Source organism: Tachyglossus aculeatus, chromosome 5 (genome assembly GCF_015852505.1).
Source record: "Tachyglossus aculeatus isolate mTacAcu1 chromosome 5, mTacAcu1.pri, whole genome shotgun sequence".
In the NCBI taxonomy this organism is placed as follows: domain Eukaryota; kingdom Metazoa; phylum Chordata; class Mammalia; order Monotremata; family Tachyglossidae; genus Tachyglossus; species Tachyglossus aculeatus.
In genome coordinates, this window is record NC_052070.1 from 53,889,913 (window position 1) to 53,902,156 (window position 12,244).

The following is a 12,244-nucleotide window of genomic DNA, read 5'->3' on the forward strand; positions in this document are numbered from 1 at the left end:
TTACTCTGCGCCACACACTTTCCTAAACACTGAGGTAGTTACAAGGTAATCAGGTTGGACACAGTCCATGTCCCTATTCTACAGCTGAGGAAGCTGAGTCACAGAGAAGTTAAGTGACTTGCCCAAGGACACACAGCAAACTAGTGGCAGAGCCACTTTGCTTGGGTCAGGGTTCATCTCAATCAAAAGCCAAGCCCCTAACTGTGTAGTGCTGCCTCTGCCTCAGTTCATCCACTCAATCAATCATATTTATTGGGCACTTACTGTGTGCAGAGCACCATACTAGGTGCTTGGGAGAGAACAGTATAACAACAAATGGACACATTCCCTGCCCACAACAAGTTTACAGTCTAAAGAGGGGAGACAGACGTTAACGTAAATAAATAAATTACAGATATGTGCATAAAGTGCTGTGGGGCTGGGAAGGGGGTGGATAAAGGGAGCAAGTCACCGCGATGCAGAAGGGACGAAGTGGGAGTGGGAGAAGAGGGAAGGGGGGCTTAGTCAGGGAAGGCCTCTTGGAAGAGATGTGCCCTCAGGAAGGCTTTGAAGTGGGGCAGGATAATTGTTGGATTCAAAGAGGGAGGGTGTTCTGGGTCAGAGGCAGGACTTCTAGACTGTGAGCCCACTGTTGGGTAGGGACCGTCTCTATATGTTGCCAACCTGTACTTCCCAAGTGCTTAGTACAGTGCTCTGCACAAAGTAAGCGCTCAATAAATACGATTGATTGATTGATTGACTTGGGCCAGGGGTTGGCAGCAAGATAGACGAGATTGAGGCACAGTGAGGTTAGCATTAGAGGAGTGAAGTGTACCGGCTGGGTTGTAGTAGGAGAATAGTGAGGTGAGGTAGGAGGAGGCAAGGTGATTGATTGAGGGTTTACTGTGTGCACAGCACTGTACTAACCACATAAGAGAGTACAATACAACAGAGTTGGTACACACATTCCCTGCCCACACGCCCTTCGTTTAATTGCCTTCATGGGTAGGAGTATATTTGACAGGGAAAATCTAGTAAACAGGAGAACAGGCAATTCATAAGTGCCGATACACAAAGCATAAAAGAATTTTCAAAACTGTTTAGGACAACAATTCCTATTATTATTATTAACTTCATAAGGCAATTCATAAGTGCCGATACACAAAGCATAAAAGAATTTTCAAAACTGTTTAGGACAACAATTGCTATTATTATTATTAAATTCATAAGGCAATTCATAAGTGCCGATACACAAAGCATACAAGAATTTTCAAAACTGTTTAGGACAACGATTCCTATTATTATTATTACTATTGTATTAAACGTTTACCATGCATCAAGGACTGTTCTAAGCACTGGAGAAGATTCAAGTTAATCAGGTTGGACAGTCCTTGTCCCTCTTGGGGCTCACAGGCTAAGTAGGAGGGAGAACACATTTAATTCCCATTTTACAATTGAGGAAACGGAGGTACAGAGAAGTTAAGTGGCTTGCCTAAGGTCACACAGCAAGCAATTAGCATGGGAGGGATCAGACCCCAAGTCTTCTGACTCGCCGGGCTGTGCTCTTTCCACTAGGCCATGCTGCTTCTAAGAAAACACTTCCTGAAAAGTACAGGTGCAAGTTTCATATTCACCAAGGACTATAATTTTCTTTGAAGTTTTTGTCCATTTAAAATTTTTTAAAAAAATCTATGAACTCATTTTTTAAACGTGTGAGGAGCAGCCTAGCCTCATGGATAAAGCATGAGACTGGGAGTCAAAAGGACCTGGGTCCAGCGCTTAGAACAGTGCCTTGCACATAGTAAGTGCTTAATAAATGCCATCATTATTATTATTCTAACCCCGGCTCACCCAGTTGTCTGCTGTGTGACTTTGGGCAAGTCACTTAATTTCTCTGTGCCTCAGCTACCTTGTCTGTAAAATGGGGATTAATACTATAGGCCCTATATGGGACAGGGACTGTATCCAACTTGATTAGCTTGTATCTACCCCAGTGCTTAGTATAGTGCCCGGCACTAGAAAGCGCTTAACAAATACCATAAGAAAATATGACCACTAGAAATACAGCAGCGTGAAGCAGCGTGGCTCAGTGGAAAGAGCACGGGTTTTGGAGTCGGAGGTCATGGGTTCAAATTCTGGCTCTGCCAATTGTCAGCTGTGTGACTTTGGGCAATCACTTAACCTCTCTGCCTCAGTTACCTCATCTGTAAAATGGGGATTAAGACTGTGAGCCCCCCGTGGGACAACCTGATCACCTTGTAACCTCCCCAGCGCTTAGAGCGGTGCTTTGCACATAGTAAGCGCTTAATAAATGCCATTATTATTATTATTATAAATGATAAAAGGCATAAATACACTGATCCATTTAAATTATTTCACCTCCTAACTGTTCACATCCCTTCCACATTTCTTTCTATTCAGAGATTTCACAAACATTAGAGGATTTTACTTTTTTCCACTCTGAATGAGCATTAGTATTATTTCCCTTACCTAGTCTCCATTTGAAGAATGAGTACCCAGCATTAGTGAGGATCGTTTGACTTGCTTTGCGGTTTCTTATCCAGTGAAGACCCCAGTGACCAACACGGCAGCAAATGTGTCTACTCCCATGCAAACTGGAGGACACGGCAGGGGCTGTGATTGAGAGGGCCCAAAGAAATACTTTGTCCTAGGGCCCCCTCTAAACTGTATGCTTGTTGTGGGCAGGGAATGTTTCTGTTGTATTGTTCTCCCCCAGGAGCTTAGTACAGTGCTCTGCACACAGTAAGTGCTCAATAAATACAATAGACTGATTAGAGTCACAGACTAAACCCGACTCCTAACTAACCGTCTTGCCAGCCCTGCTGTTGGCTTCAGAGGGACTGGGAGAGAATGTGTAGGTGGCTCAGAGTAAACTATAATTACTAATTAAAAAAAAGTCTTGCACAAGTGCTACTGACGGTGGAATGCCTCATGACTACAGAAAAAAAGGCTTTATGAGAAAGAAGCCTAGGATATTGGTCACTGAAGAGGCAGCCACCCTGTTAACTCTTAGCACTGAAGCTCTGCTCACCTTTAAGCAGCTATTTTGATTTTTAAAAATATGGTATTTGTTAAGCCCTTACTATGTGCCTACCACTGTTCTAAGCGCTGGGATAGATACAAAGTAATCAGGTTGTCTCACGTGGGGCTCACAGTCTTAATCCCCCTTTTACAGATGAGATAACTGAGGCACAGAGAGACTTGCCCAAGGTCATACAGCATACAAGTGGCAGAACCGGGATTAGAACCCATGTCCTCTGACTCCCAAACCCGTGCTCAGCATGCCGCTTTTGAGATACTTGAGGATGTCCAAACAGCTACTGTCTGGTGAGCTGAAAATGGGAAACCGAACGCAAGTTGGACAGAGGAAATATTTTGTGCATATGCATCCCAGCTGAAACGAAGACAATTGCTATGGATTAAGTGCTTAGTACAGTGCTTTGCACCCAGTAAGCGCTCAATAACTATGATTTTTAGACTGTGAGCCCACTGTTGGGTAGGGACTGTCTCTATATGTTGCCAACTTGTATTTCCCAAGCGCTTAGTACAGTGCTCTGCACACAGTAAGCGCTCAATAAATACAATTGATTGATTGATTGATTGATGATTGGATGACTATACAAGCATGGCATACTGCAATCAAAAATCGATGGAATGGCTGTTTCTGAGTAGAAGCTTTGTAGAATTTGAGAGACCAGGAGGAAAAAGTGGAAACAGCACCAGGCATTGCAAACATCAGTGAGTGCTCCATTTGATTCTTTTAGACTGTGAGCCCACTGTTGGGTAGGGACTGTCTCCATATGTTGCCAATTTGTACTTCCCAAGTGCTTAGTACAGTGCTCTGCACACAGTAAGCACTCAATAAATACGATTGATTGATTGATTGATTGTATCTATCTCAACGTTTAGCACAAAGTAAGCCCTTAAAAGTACAATTATGGGTATTAATATTATGACAGCACAACAAAGGATGTCTTTTTATTTGCACAATGCTGCTGGGACTCTGGATCTCACGTGAGCCTTTTCGGTCACATATGTTCCCATAGACTAATTTCACCATCAGCAAAGTCTCATGTGAGAACAAGAGACAACTATATCTGATTCCTTAGGGGACTACTATTATACTGACAATATTCTATTAAAAAAAATCTTTGTTACATTTCAAGTTCATGTTGACTGTGTAGAATATTTGTGAGTTCTAAAATAAACTTCATGATTGGATTATACCTTATTGGACACGAACTTTCTTCCCTTGCTAAATCCCTCCCCCAAACAGATGTGAGAATGTTAAATTTATTACTAGGTGGAGAGGCTTCAATTGCATAACTGAGCGTAGACTGGGATTCCATCCAAATTTGCTATAAAAGATATTTTGCTCAAAAGCTGCCATTTTAGATCTTTTCAACATCCAACTTATAAAAAGAGGTGGTAAGAGATGCAAAATGGCCAGAAAGGCTCTGATCTATGAAATCGTAACCAGTCCTTAAGCATATTTTAATTCATTATCTTTGTTTCCCAACTATCTTTCCTTTCACATCCAGGTCCTAGAAAAAGCCTCCTGGTGTCCAATTAATTCAGTTTAATAAATGAAGCCAAACATTAAAGGAAATTTCAAACTACTGTTTTCACTAATTGTACTTATAATCCACCTTTACTGCATCAGCCTTCTCCCTGTCCTCCTTGCCTCCTCCCTCTCCCCATTGCAGGCCTTACTTCATTCTAAAGTCAGTAAGTATTCATTCTAAATAAATGCCATCATTATTATTATTCTGTTACCTGGATCATTTTTCTAAAAAAACCGTGCAGACCATATTTCTCCACTCCTCAAGAACCTCCAGGGATTGCCCATCCACCTCCCCAAATAGAAACTCCTTACCGCCAGCTTTAAGACACTCAACCAGCTCTCCCCTTCCTATTTTACCTCACTGATCTACCGCAAACCCAGCACAAATACTTCACTCCTCTAACGCCAACCCACTTACTGAACCTAGATCTCGTCCCCTCACGGACCTCTTGTCCATGTCCTCCTTCTTTCCTGGAACTTCCTCTCGATTCACATCCAACAGACCACCACTCTCCCCACCTTCAAAACCCTACTAAAATCTGAGGCCCAGAGAAGTTAAGTGACTTGCCCAAAGTCACACAGCTGACAATTGGTGGAGCTGGGATTTGAACCCATGACCTCTGACTCCAAAGCCCATGCTCTTTCCACTGAACCACGCTGCTTCTCTATGTTACAAAACATAAATTCCTAGTAAAATCAGATCTCCTCCAAGAGGTCTTCTCTGACTTAACCCTTCATTTCCCCACCTTATTCTCCCTCCTTAATAATAATAATAATAATAATAATAATAATAATTATGATGGCATTTATTAAGCGCTAACTATATGCAGAGCACTCTCCCTCCTTAATAATAATAATAATAATGATGGCATTTATTAAGCGCTAACTATATGCAGAGCACTGTTCTAAGAGCTGGGGAGGTTACAAGGTGATCAGTTTGTCCCTCTTGAGGCTCACAGTCTTAATCCTCATTTTACAGATGAGGTAACTGAGGCACAGAAAAGTGAAGTGACTTTGCGCAAAGTCACACAGCTGACAAGTGGCAGAGCCGGGATTTGAACCCACGACCTCTGACTCCAGAGCCCGTGCTCTTTCCACTGAGCCATGCTGCTTCTCATGTCCTTCTGTGTCTTCTATGAACTTGGGCCTATCCCCACTTAGCAGTTTAGATGTTCACCCTACCCTCAGCCTCACAGCATTTATGTCCTTATTCTTAGATCCTCCCACTTCCCCTATCCATAATTTATTTCAATATCTGTCTCTCCCCTAACAGACTGCAAGCTTTTTGAAGACAAGGATCATGCCTATCAACTTTTTTGAATTCATTCATTCATTCAATCGCATTTATTGAGCACGTACTGTGTGTAGAGCACTGTTCCTAAGCGTTTAGTTCAGTGTTTTGCACAGGGTAAATAAATAAATACCGTTTACACGAGTTATGTAAGAGAATAAAAATAATTGTGATTCAGGCTAGATTCCTCTCCCCTAGACCATTTAAATATCAGTTCTTTTGGGGTAGCTCAGGTTTATAATAATGATGGCATTTATTAAGCGCTTACTATGTGCAAAGCACTGTTCTAAGCGCTAGGATGCTTACAAGGTGATCAGGTTGTCCCACAGGGGGCTCACAGTCTTAATCCCCATCTTACAGATGAGTTACCTGAGGCACAGAGAAGTTAAGTGACCTGCCCAAAGTCACACAGCTGACAATTGGTGGAGCTGGGATTTGAACCCATGACCTCTGACTCCAAAGCCCGTGCTCTTTCCACTCAACCACGCTGCTTCTCTATGTGACAAAACATATATTCCTAGTAAAATTAGGTATTTAATATATTATCTGTGAAGTCATACAACTATTTTAAGGCCATTTCTATTCAATTCAATATGGTCTTGCTGTTTTTGTAGATAAATAATATATTGAAATCTTTCATCCCAGCAGCCTGGTTTCTGTTTAAGTAAAAGCAACTTTCAGTTGTGATATGAGAGTCAGGGAGAGCATAGATAAATGAAATTCCTTGGTAATCTATAAAGAGAAGCAGCATGGCCTAGTGGATAGAGCGTGGGCCTGGGAGTTAGAAGGACCTGGGTTCTAATCTCAGCTCTGCCACATGTCTGCTGTTCGACCTTGGGCAGGCCACTTCACTTCCCTGGGCCTCGGTTACCTCACCAACAAAATGGGGATGAAGACTGTGAGCCCCATGTGGGACAGAGACTGAGTCCAACCTGATTAACTTGTATCTACCCCAGAGCTCAGAACAGTGCTTGGCACATAATAAGTGCCTAACAAGTACCATTATTATTATTATTATAATTATTATTATTGTTATTGTTATTTCCAGTGGGGGTTTTATGGTATTTCTTAAGTGCTTACTATGTGCCAGGTACTGTACGAAGCACTGGGGTAGATACAAGCCAATCAAGTTGAACACAGTCCATGCCCTCATGGGGCTCACAGTCTTCATCCCCATTTTACCGATGAGGTAACTGAGGCCCAGAGAAGTTGAGTGACTTACCGAAGGACCCATAGCAGACAAGTGGTGGAACTGGGATTAGAACCCAGGTCTTCTGACTCCTGGGTCCAGGCTCTATCCATTCAACCATGCTGCTTGTCATGGTTTTGAGGGACTTACGGAGGCCAGAGCAGGAGTCTCACAGCTGACCACAATCCATGGCCCAGGAAGGTCAGTACTGGTTTGTTCTTTAGGATTTGAAGCCACCTTTCCCCTCACATATTTCTCCTTTGTTGCATCAATCTGTTTATCCTCAAAGGATTGAATAGTCAAATGGCAGATAATGACGCCATCACCCCGGTATCAACGAAGCGTGCCCCGATGATAGCCTTCAGTTTGCCTTGGCACTTTTCCCCCTGGCCACTTCTGTCCGGAGCACACTACGGTACTGAGCTCTCCAAAACACAACATCTTGTATTTGTATTTGTATTCCATTTGTATTAGATGACCGCACCAATGCACCTGAACTCTGACCGTTGTCGCCCTCGATACCTGTGACCCGACAAGGTTGCAAGACCTCAGAGTTGGGACACAGTCTTGCCTCTTCCTGCGGCCTATCCGCCTCAGGCAGATGGAACAGGTCAATCAATCAATCAATCAATCGTATTTATTGAGCACTTACTGTGTGCAGAGCACTGTAGTAAGCGCTTGGGAAGTACAAGTTGGCAACATAGAGAGACGGTCCCCACCCAACAACGGGCTCACAGTCTAGAAGGGGGAGACAGAGAACAAAACCAAACATATTCACAAAATAAAATAAATAGAATAGATATGTACAAGTAAAATAAATAAGTAAATAGAGTAATAAATATGTACAAACATAGGTCGAGTCATTTTGGAGTCAGAGGTCATGGGTTCAAATCCCGGCTCCACCACTTGTCAGCTGTGGGACTTTGGGCAAGTCACTTCACTTCTCTGGGCCTCAGTTACCTCATCTGAAAAATGGGGATTAAGTCTGTGAGCCCCACGTGGGACAACTTGATTACCTTGTATCTATCCCAGCGCTTAGAACAGTGCTTTGCACATAGTAAGTGCTTAATAAATGCCATTATTATTATTATTATTATTATTATCAGTACGGTGCCCATGCCTCAGAACTGGACAACAATGCTGTTAACTACGGCAGCAAAGTAGGCCTCAATCTTTGCCTTTAAACTGACTCCCCTTTCTTCCAAGACTTATTAGATACAGTACACTGTCGCAGTCATATTTATTGAGTGAGTCCTTACTGTGAGCAGAGCACTGTATTAAGGGCTTGGGAGAGTACCATACAAAAGAGTCGGTAGTCTCACTATCCGGAATTAAAACAGCACGGCATAGCGGATAGAGCACGGACTTGGGAGTTCTCATCTGTAAAATGGGGATTGAGTCTGAGAGCCCCATGTGGGACAGAGACTATGTTCAACTTGATTTGATTGTTATCTACCCCAGCACTTAAGTGCAGTACCTGTTACACAGTAAGCGCTTAACAAATACCATCATAACAACAATAATAATTATTAATAATAATAATAATAAATCAATGATCACAGTGCCAGTTTTGCTGGGTGGAACATGTAAGGAGAATAAAGGACTGTACATTTTCCTTGTACATATTTACTATTCTATTTATTTTGTCAATGATGTCCGTCTAGCTTTACTTCTATTTATTCTGATGACTTGACACCTGACCACATGTTTTGTTTTGTTGTCTGTCTCCCCCTTCTAGACTGTGAGCCCATTGTTGGGTAGGGACCATCTCTAGCTGTTTCCAAGCGCTTAGTACAGTGCTCTGCACACAGTCAGCCCTCAATAAATACGATTGAATGAATGAATGAATAACTGTAGAATACCCTCGAAAGAGGATTATAACACCAGTTGTTTGCTCAGCTCTTTTTACACTCTCTTGTATTTGCATTCATTCATTCATTCAATTGTATTTATTGAGCACTTATTGTGTGCAGCGCACTGTACTAAGCGCTTGGGAAGTACAAATCGGCAACAGATAGAGACAATCCCTACCCAACAACGGGGTCAGAGTCTAGAAGGGGGGAGACAGACAACGACACAAAACAAGTAGACAGGCATCAATGGGGCATGATGTGAATTAAGTGAGTAATAAGAATAATTGTGATATTTGTTAAGCACTTACTATGCGCCAACACTGTACTAAGTCATCAGGTTGGACTCAGTCCCTATCCCACATGGGGCTCACCGAGTAAGTAGGAGGGAGAACCAATATCGAATCCCCATAAGCGCTCAATAAATACGATTGATGATGATTTGAGAGAAGTGGCCTGGCTTAGTGGGTACAGCACAGGCCTGGGTATCAGGAGGACCTGGGTTCTAAGCCCGGCTCCACCACATGTCTACTGTGTGACCTTGGACAAGTCACTTAACTTCTCTGGACCCGCAGTTACCCCATCTGTAAACTAGGAAATAAGAGTGTGAGCCCCTTGTGGGACAGGCACTGTGTCCAACCTGATTAACTTGTATCTACCCCAGCATTTAGAACATCGTTCTGGTAGTTTTCTTGGTAAAAATGTGGAAGTGGTTTACCATTGCCTTCTTCCGCGCAGTAAACTTGAGTCTCCCATGCTGCTGCTGCCCAGCACAGGTGAGTTTTCACTTGTAGTAGATTGCCTCCCACTCGCTAGCCACTGCCCAAGCTAGGAATGGAATGGGTAGGCCTCTGCTTGTCTCTCCCTCCCGTAGCTGAGACTGGTAGAGGACCGGAAACTCTCCAGATGCAACCCTTAGAGGAGGGCTTAACAAGTACCATTACTGTTATTATGATTATTATTCATTCATTCATTCAATCAATCATATTTATTGAGCGCTCACTATGTGCACAGCACTGTACTAAGCACTTGGGAAGTACAAGTTGGCAACATATAAAGACGGTCCCTACCCAACAGTGGGCTCACAGTCTAGACGGGGGGTTGGACACTGTCCCTATCTTACATTTGGCTCACAGTCCTTTAGCTCCATTTTACAGATGAGGTATCGTAGATGAAGAAACTGAGGCCCAGAGGAGTGAAGTGACTTGCCAATGGTCACAGAGCAAGTGGGTGACAGAACCGGGATTCGAACCCAGGTCCTCTCATTCCCAGGCCAGTGCTCTTTCCACTAGGCCACACTGTTTCTCCAGACAGGCAGACAGACGGGGTATAGTACATTGCAAAATGTAAGCAGAGAATTTTTTTTTCTTTTCCACTCATAGGACCAATTTGCAGACGAAGTGATGGCAGCATGGTGTCCATGCTCTGCTGCAGTGCCATGTCAGTCTTTTAGACTGTGAGCCCACTCTTTCAGACTGCGAGCCCACTCTTTTAGACTGTGAGCCCACAATTGGGTAGGGACTGTCTCTATATGTTGCCAACTTGTACTTCCCAAGCGCTTAGTACAGTGCTCTGCACACAGTAAGCGCTCAATAAATACGATTGATGATGACCCAACAGGCCGTTGTCTTGGTAACTGCTGCCAGTCTCTGTTGCCCCAGATGGCAGGCTATTTTTCAGGATTCCTGCTGGGCTTGCCGCCTTGGCGAACGGCCCGGTGGATTCTTTGTTCAGAAACCTTCACTACTGACATTTAACCCTGGAAGGCAGACCTGAGACTAGAACTCAGGTCTCTTCTTTCCCGGAGCAGTGCTCTTGTCTCAGAGAGCTCACCGCCTATCTGGAAGGCAGGCAGAAATTACGTACAAACAATGTGTGTAAGAAGATAGAACAATCAATCAATGATATTTATTGAATTCTTATTACTTGCAGAGCAAGTACTAAAGTCCTAAACTTTGGGGAGTAGACTGTGAGCCTGTTGTTGGGTAGGGACCATCTCTGTATGTTACCGACTTGTACTTCCCAAGCGCTTAGCACAGTGCTCTGCACACAGTAAGCGCTCAATAAATACAACTGAATGGATGAATGAATGAATGAACATGGCCTAGAGGATCGAGGATGGGCCTGGCACTCGGAAGAACCAGGTTCTAATCACAGCCCTGACATTTGTCTGCTGTTTGAGTTTGGGCAAGTCACGTCACTTCTCTGTTGCCTGGTACCTCATCTGTAAAATGGGGATTAAGACTGTGATCCCCATCTGGGACTGTGTCCCACCTGATTATCTTGTATCTACCTCAGCGCTTAGTCCAGTGCCCGGCACATAGTAAGCACTTAACAAATACCATTAAAAATAAGAGAGAATAAAATAGAGTAAGTGGACAAAACTCCTGCCCTCAAAGAGTGTACACTTCAAAGAGGGAGACAGACACTGAAATTCATTCAATCGTATTTATTGAGCGCTTACTGTGTGCAGAGCACAGTACTAAGCGCTTGGGAAGTACAAGTTGGCAGCATATAGAGACGGTCCCTACCCTGAAATGATTTAGATAGGAGGAAGGAGAAATGACTATGCGTATGAGTCAGTATTTCAATAGCTTACATAAACCGATACGTGCAGAAGTGCTACAGATGGTTGTGAATACACAAATGTATGAAAGGCATTGAAGACGAGAAGAGCTGTGGCTTGGTGGATTTGGTTGTGGGTTCTAATTCTGCTTCTGCCAGAAGTGTCAGCTGCATGACTTTGAGCAAGTCACCCTCTCTGGGCCTCAGTTCCCTCGTCTGTAAAATGGGGGTGAATCAATCAATCAATCAATTGTATTTATTGAGCGCTTACTGTGTGCAGAGCACTGTACTGAGCGCTTGGGAAGTACAAGCTGGCAACATAGAGAGACAGTCCGTACCCAACAGTGGGCTCACAGTCTAGAAGGGGGAGACAGAGAACAAAACCAAACATACTAACAAAATAAAATAAATAGAATAGATAGGTACAAGTAAAATAAATAAATAAATAGAGTAATAAATATGTACAAACATATATACATATATACAGATGATGTGGGGAAGGGAACGAGGTAAGATGTGGGGGATGGAGAGGGGGACAGGGGGGAGAGGAAGGAAGGGGCTCAGTCTGGGAAGGCTTCCTGGAGGAGATGAGCTCTCAGTAGGGCCTTGAAGGGAGGAAGAGAGCTAGCCTCTGAAGCCTCTGAGCCCTACATGGGACACTCTGATCACCTTGTATCAGTGCTTAGAACAGTGCTTTGCACATAGTAAGCACTTAATAAATGCCATCATTATTATTATTATTATTATTACCCCAGTGTTTAGAACAGTGCTTGGCACATAGTAAG

General features: G+C 43.4%; 1 non-coding gene across 1 annotated transcript; it reads right to left on the bottom strand.

Annotated features, from left to right (window-relative positions):
• Positions 1–9,680: 9,680 nt before the first annotated feature.
• LOC119929073 lies at positions 9,681–9,818 on the bottom strand. The gene has a single exon (XR_005451216.1). It is a non-coding gene; the product is annotated as a small nucleolar RNA SNORA7 (small nucleolar RNA).
• Positions 9,819–12,244: the final 2,426 nt, after the last annotated feature.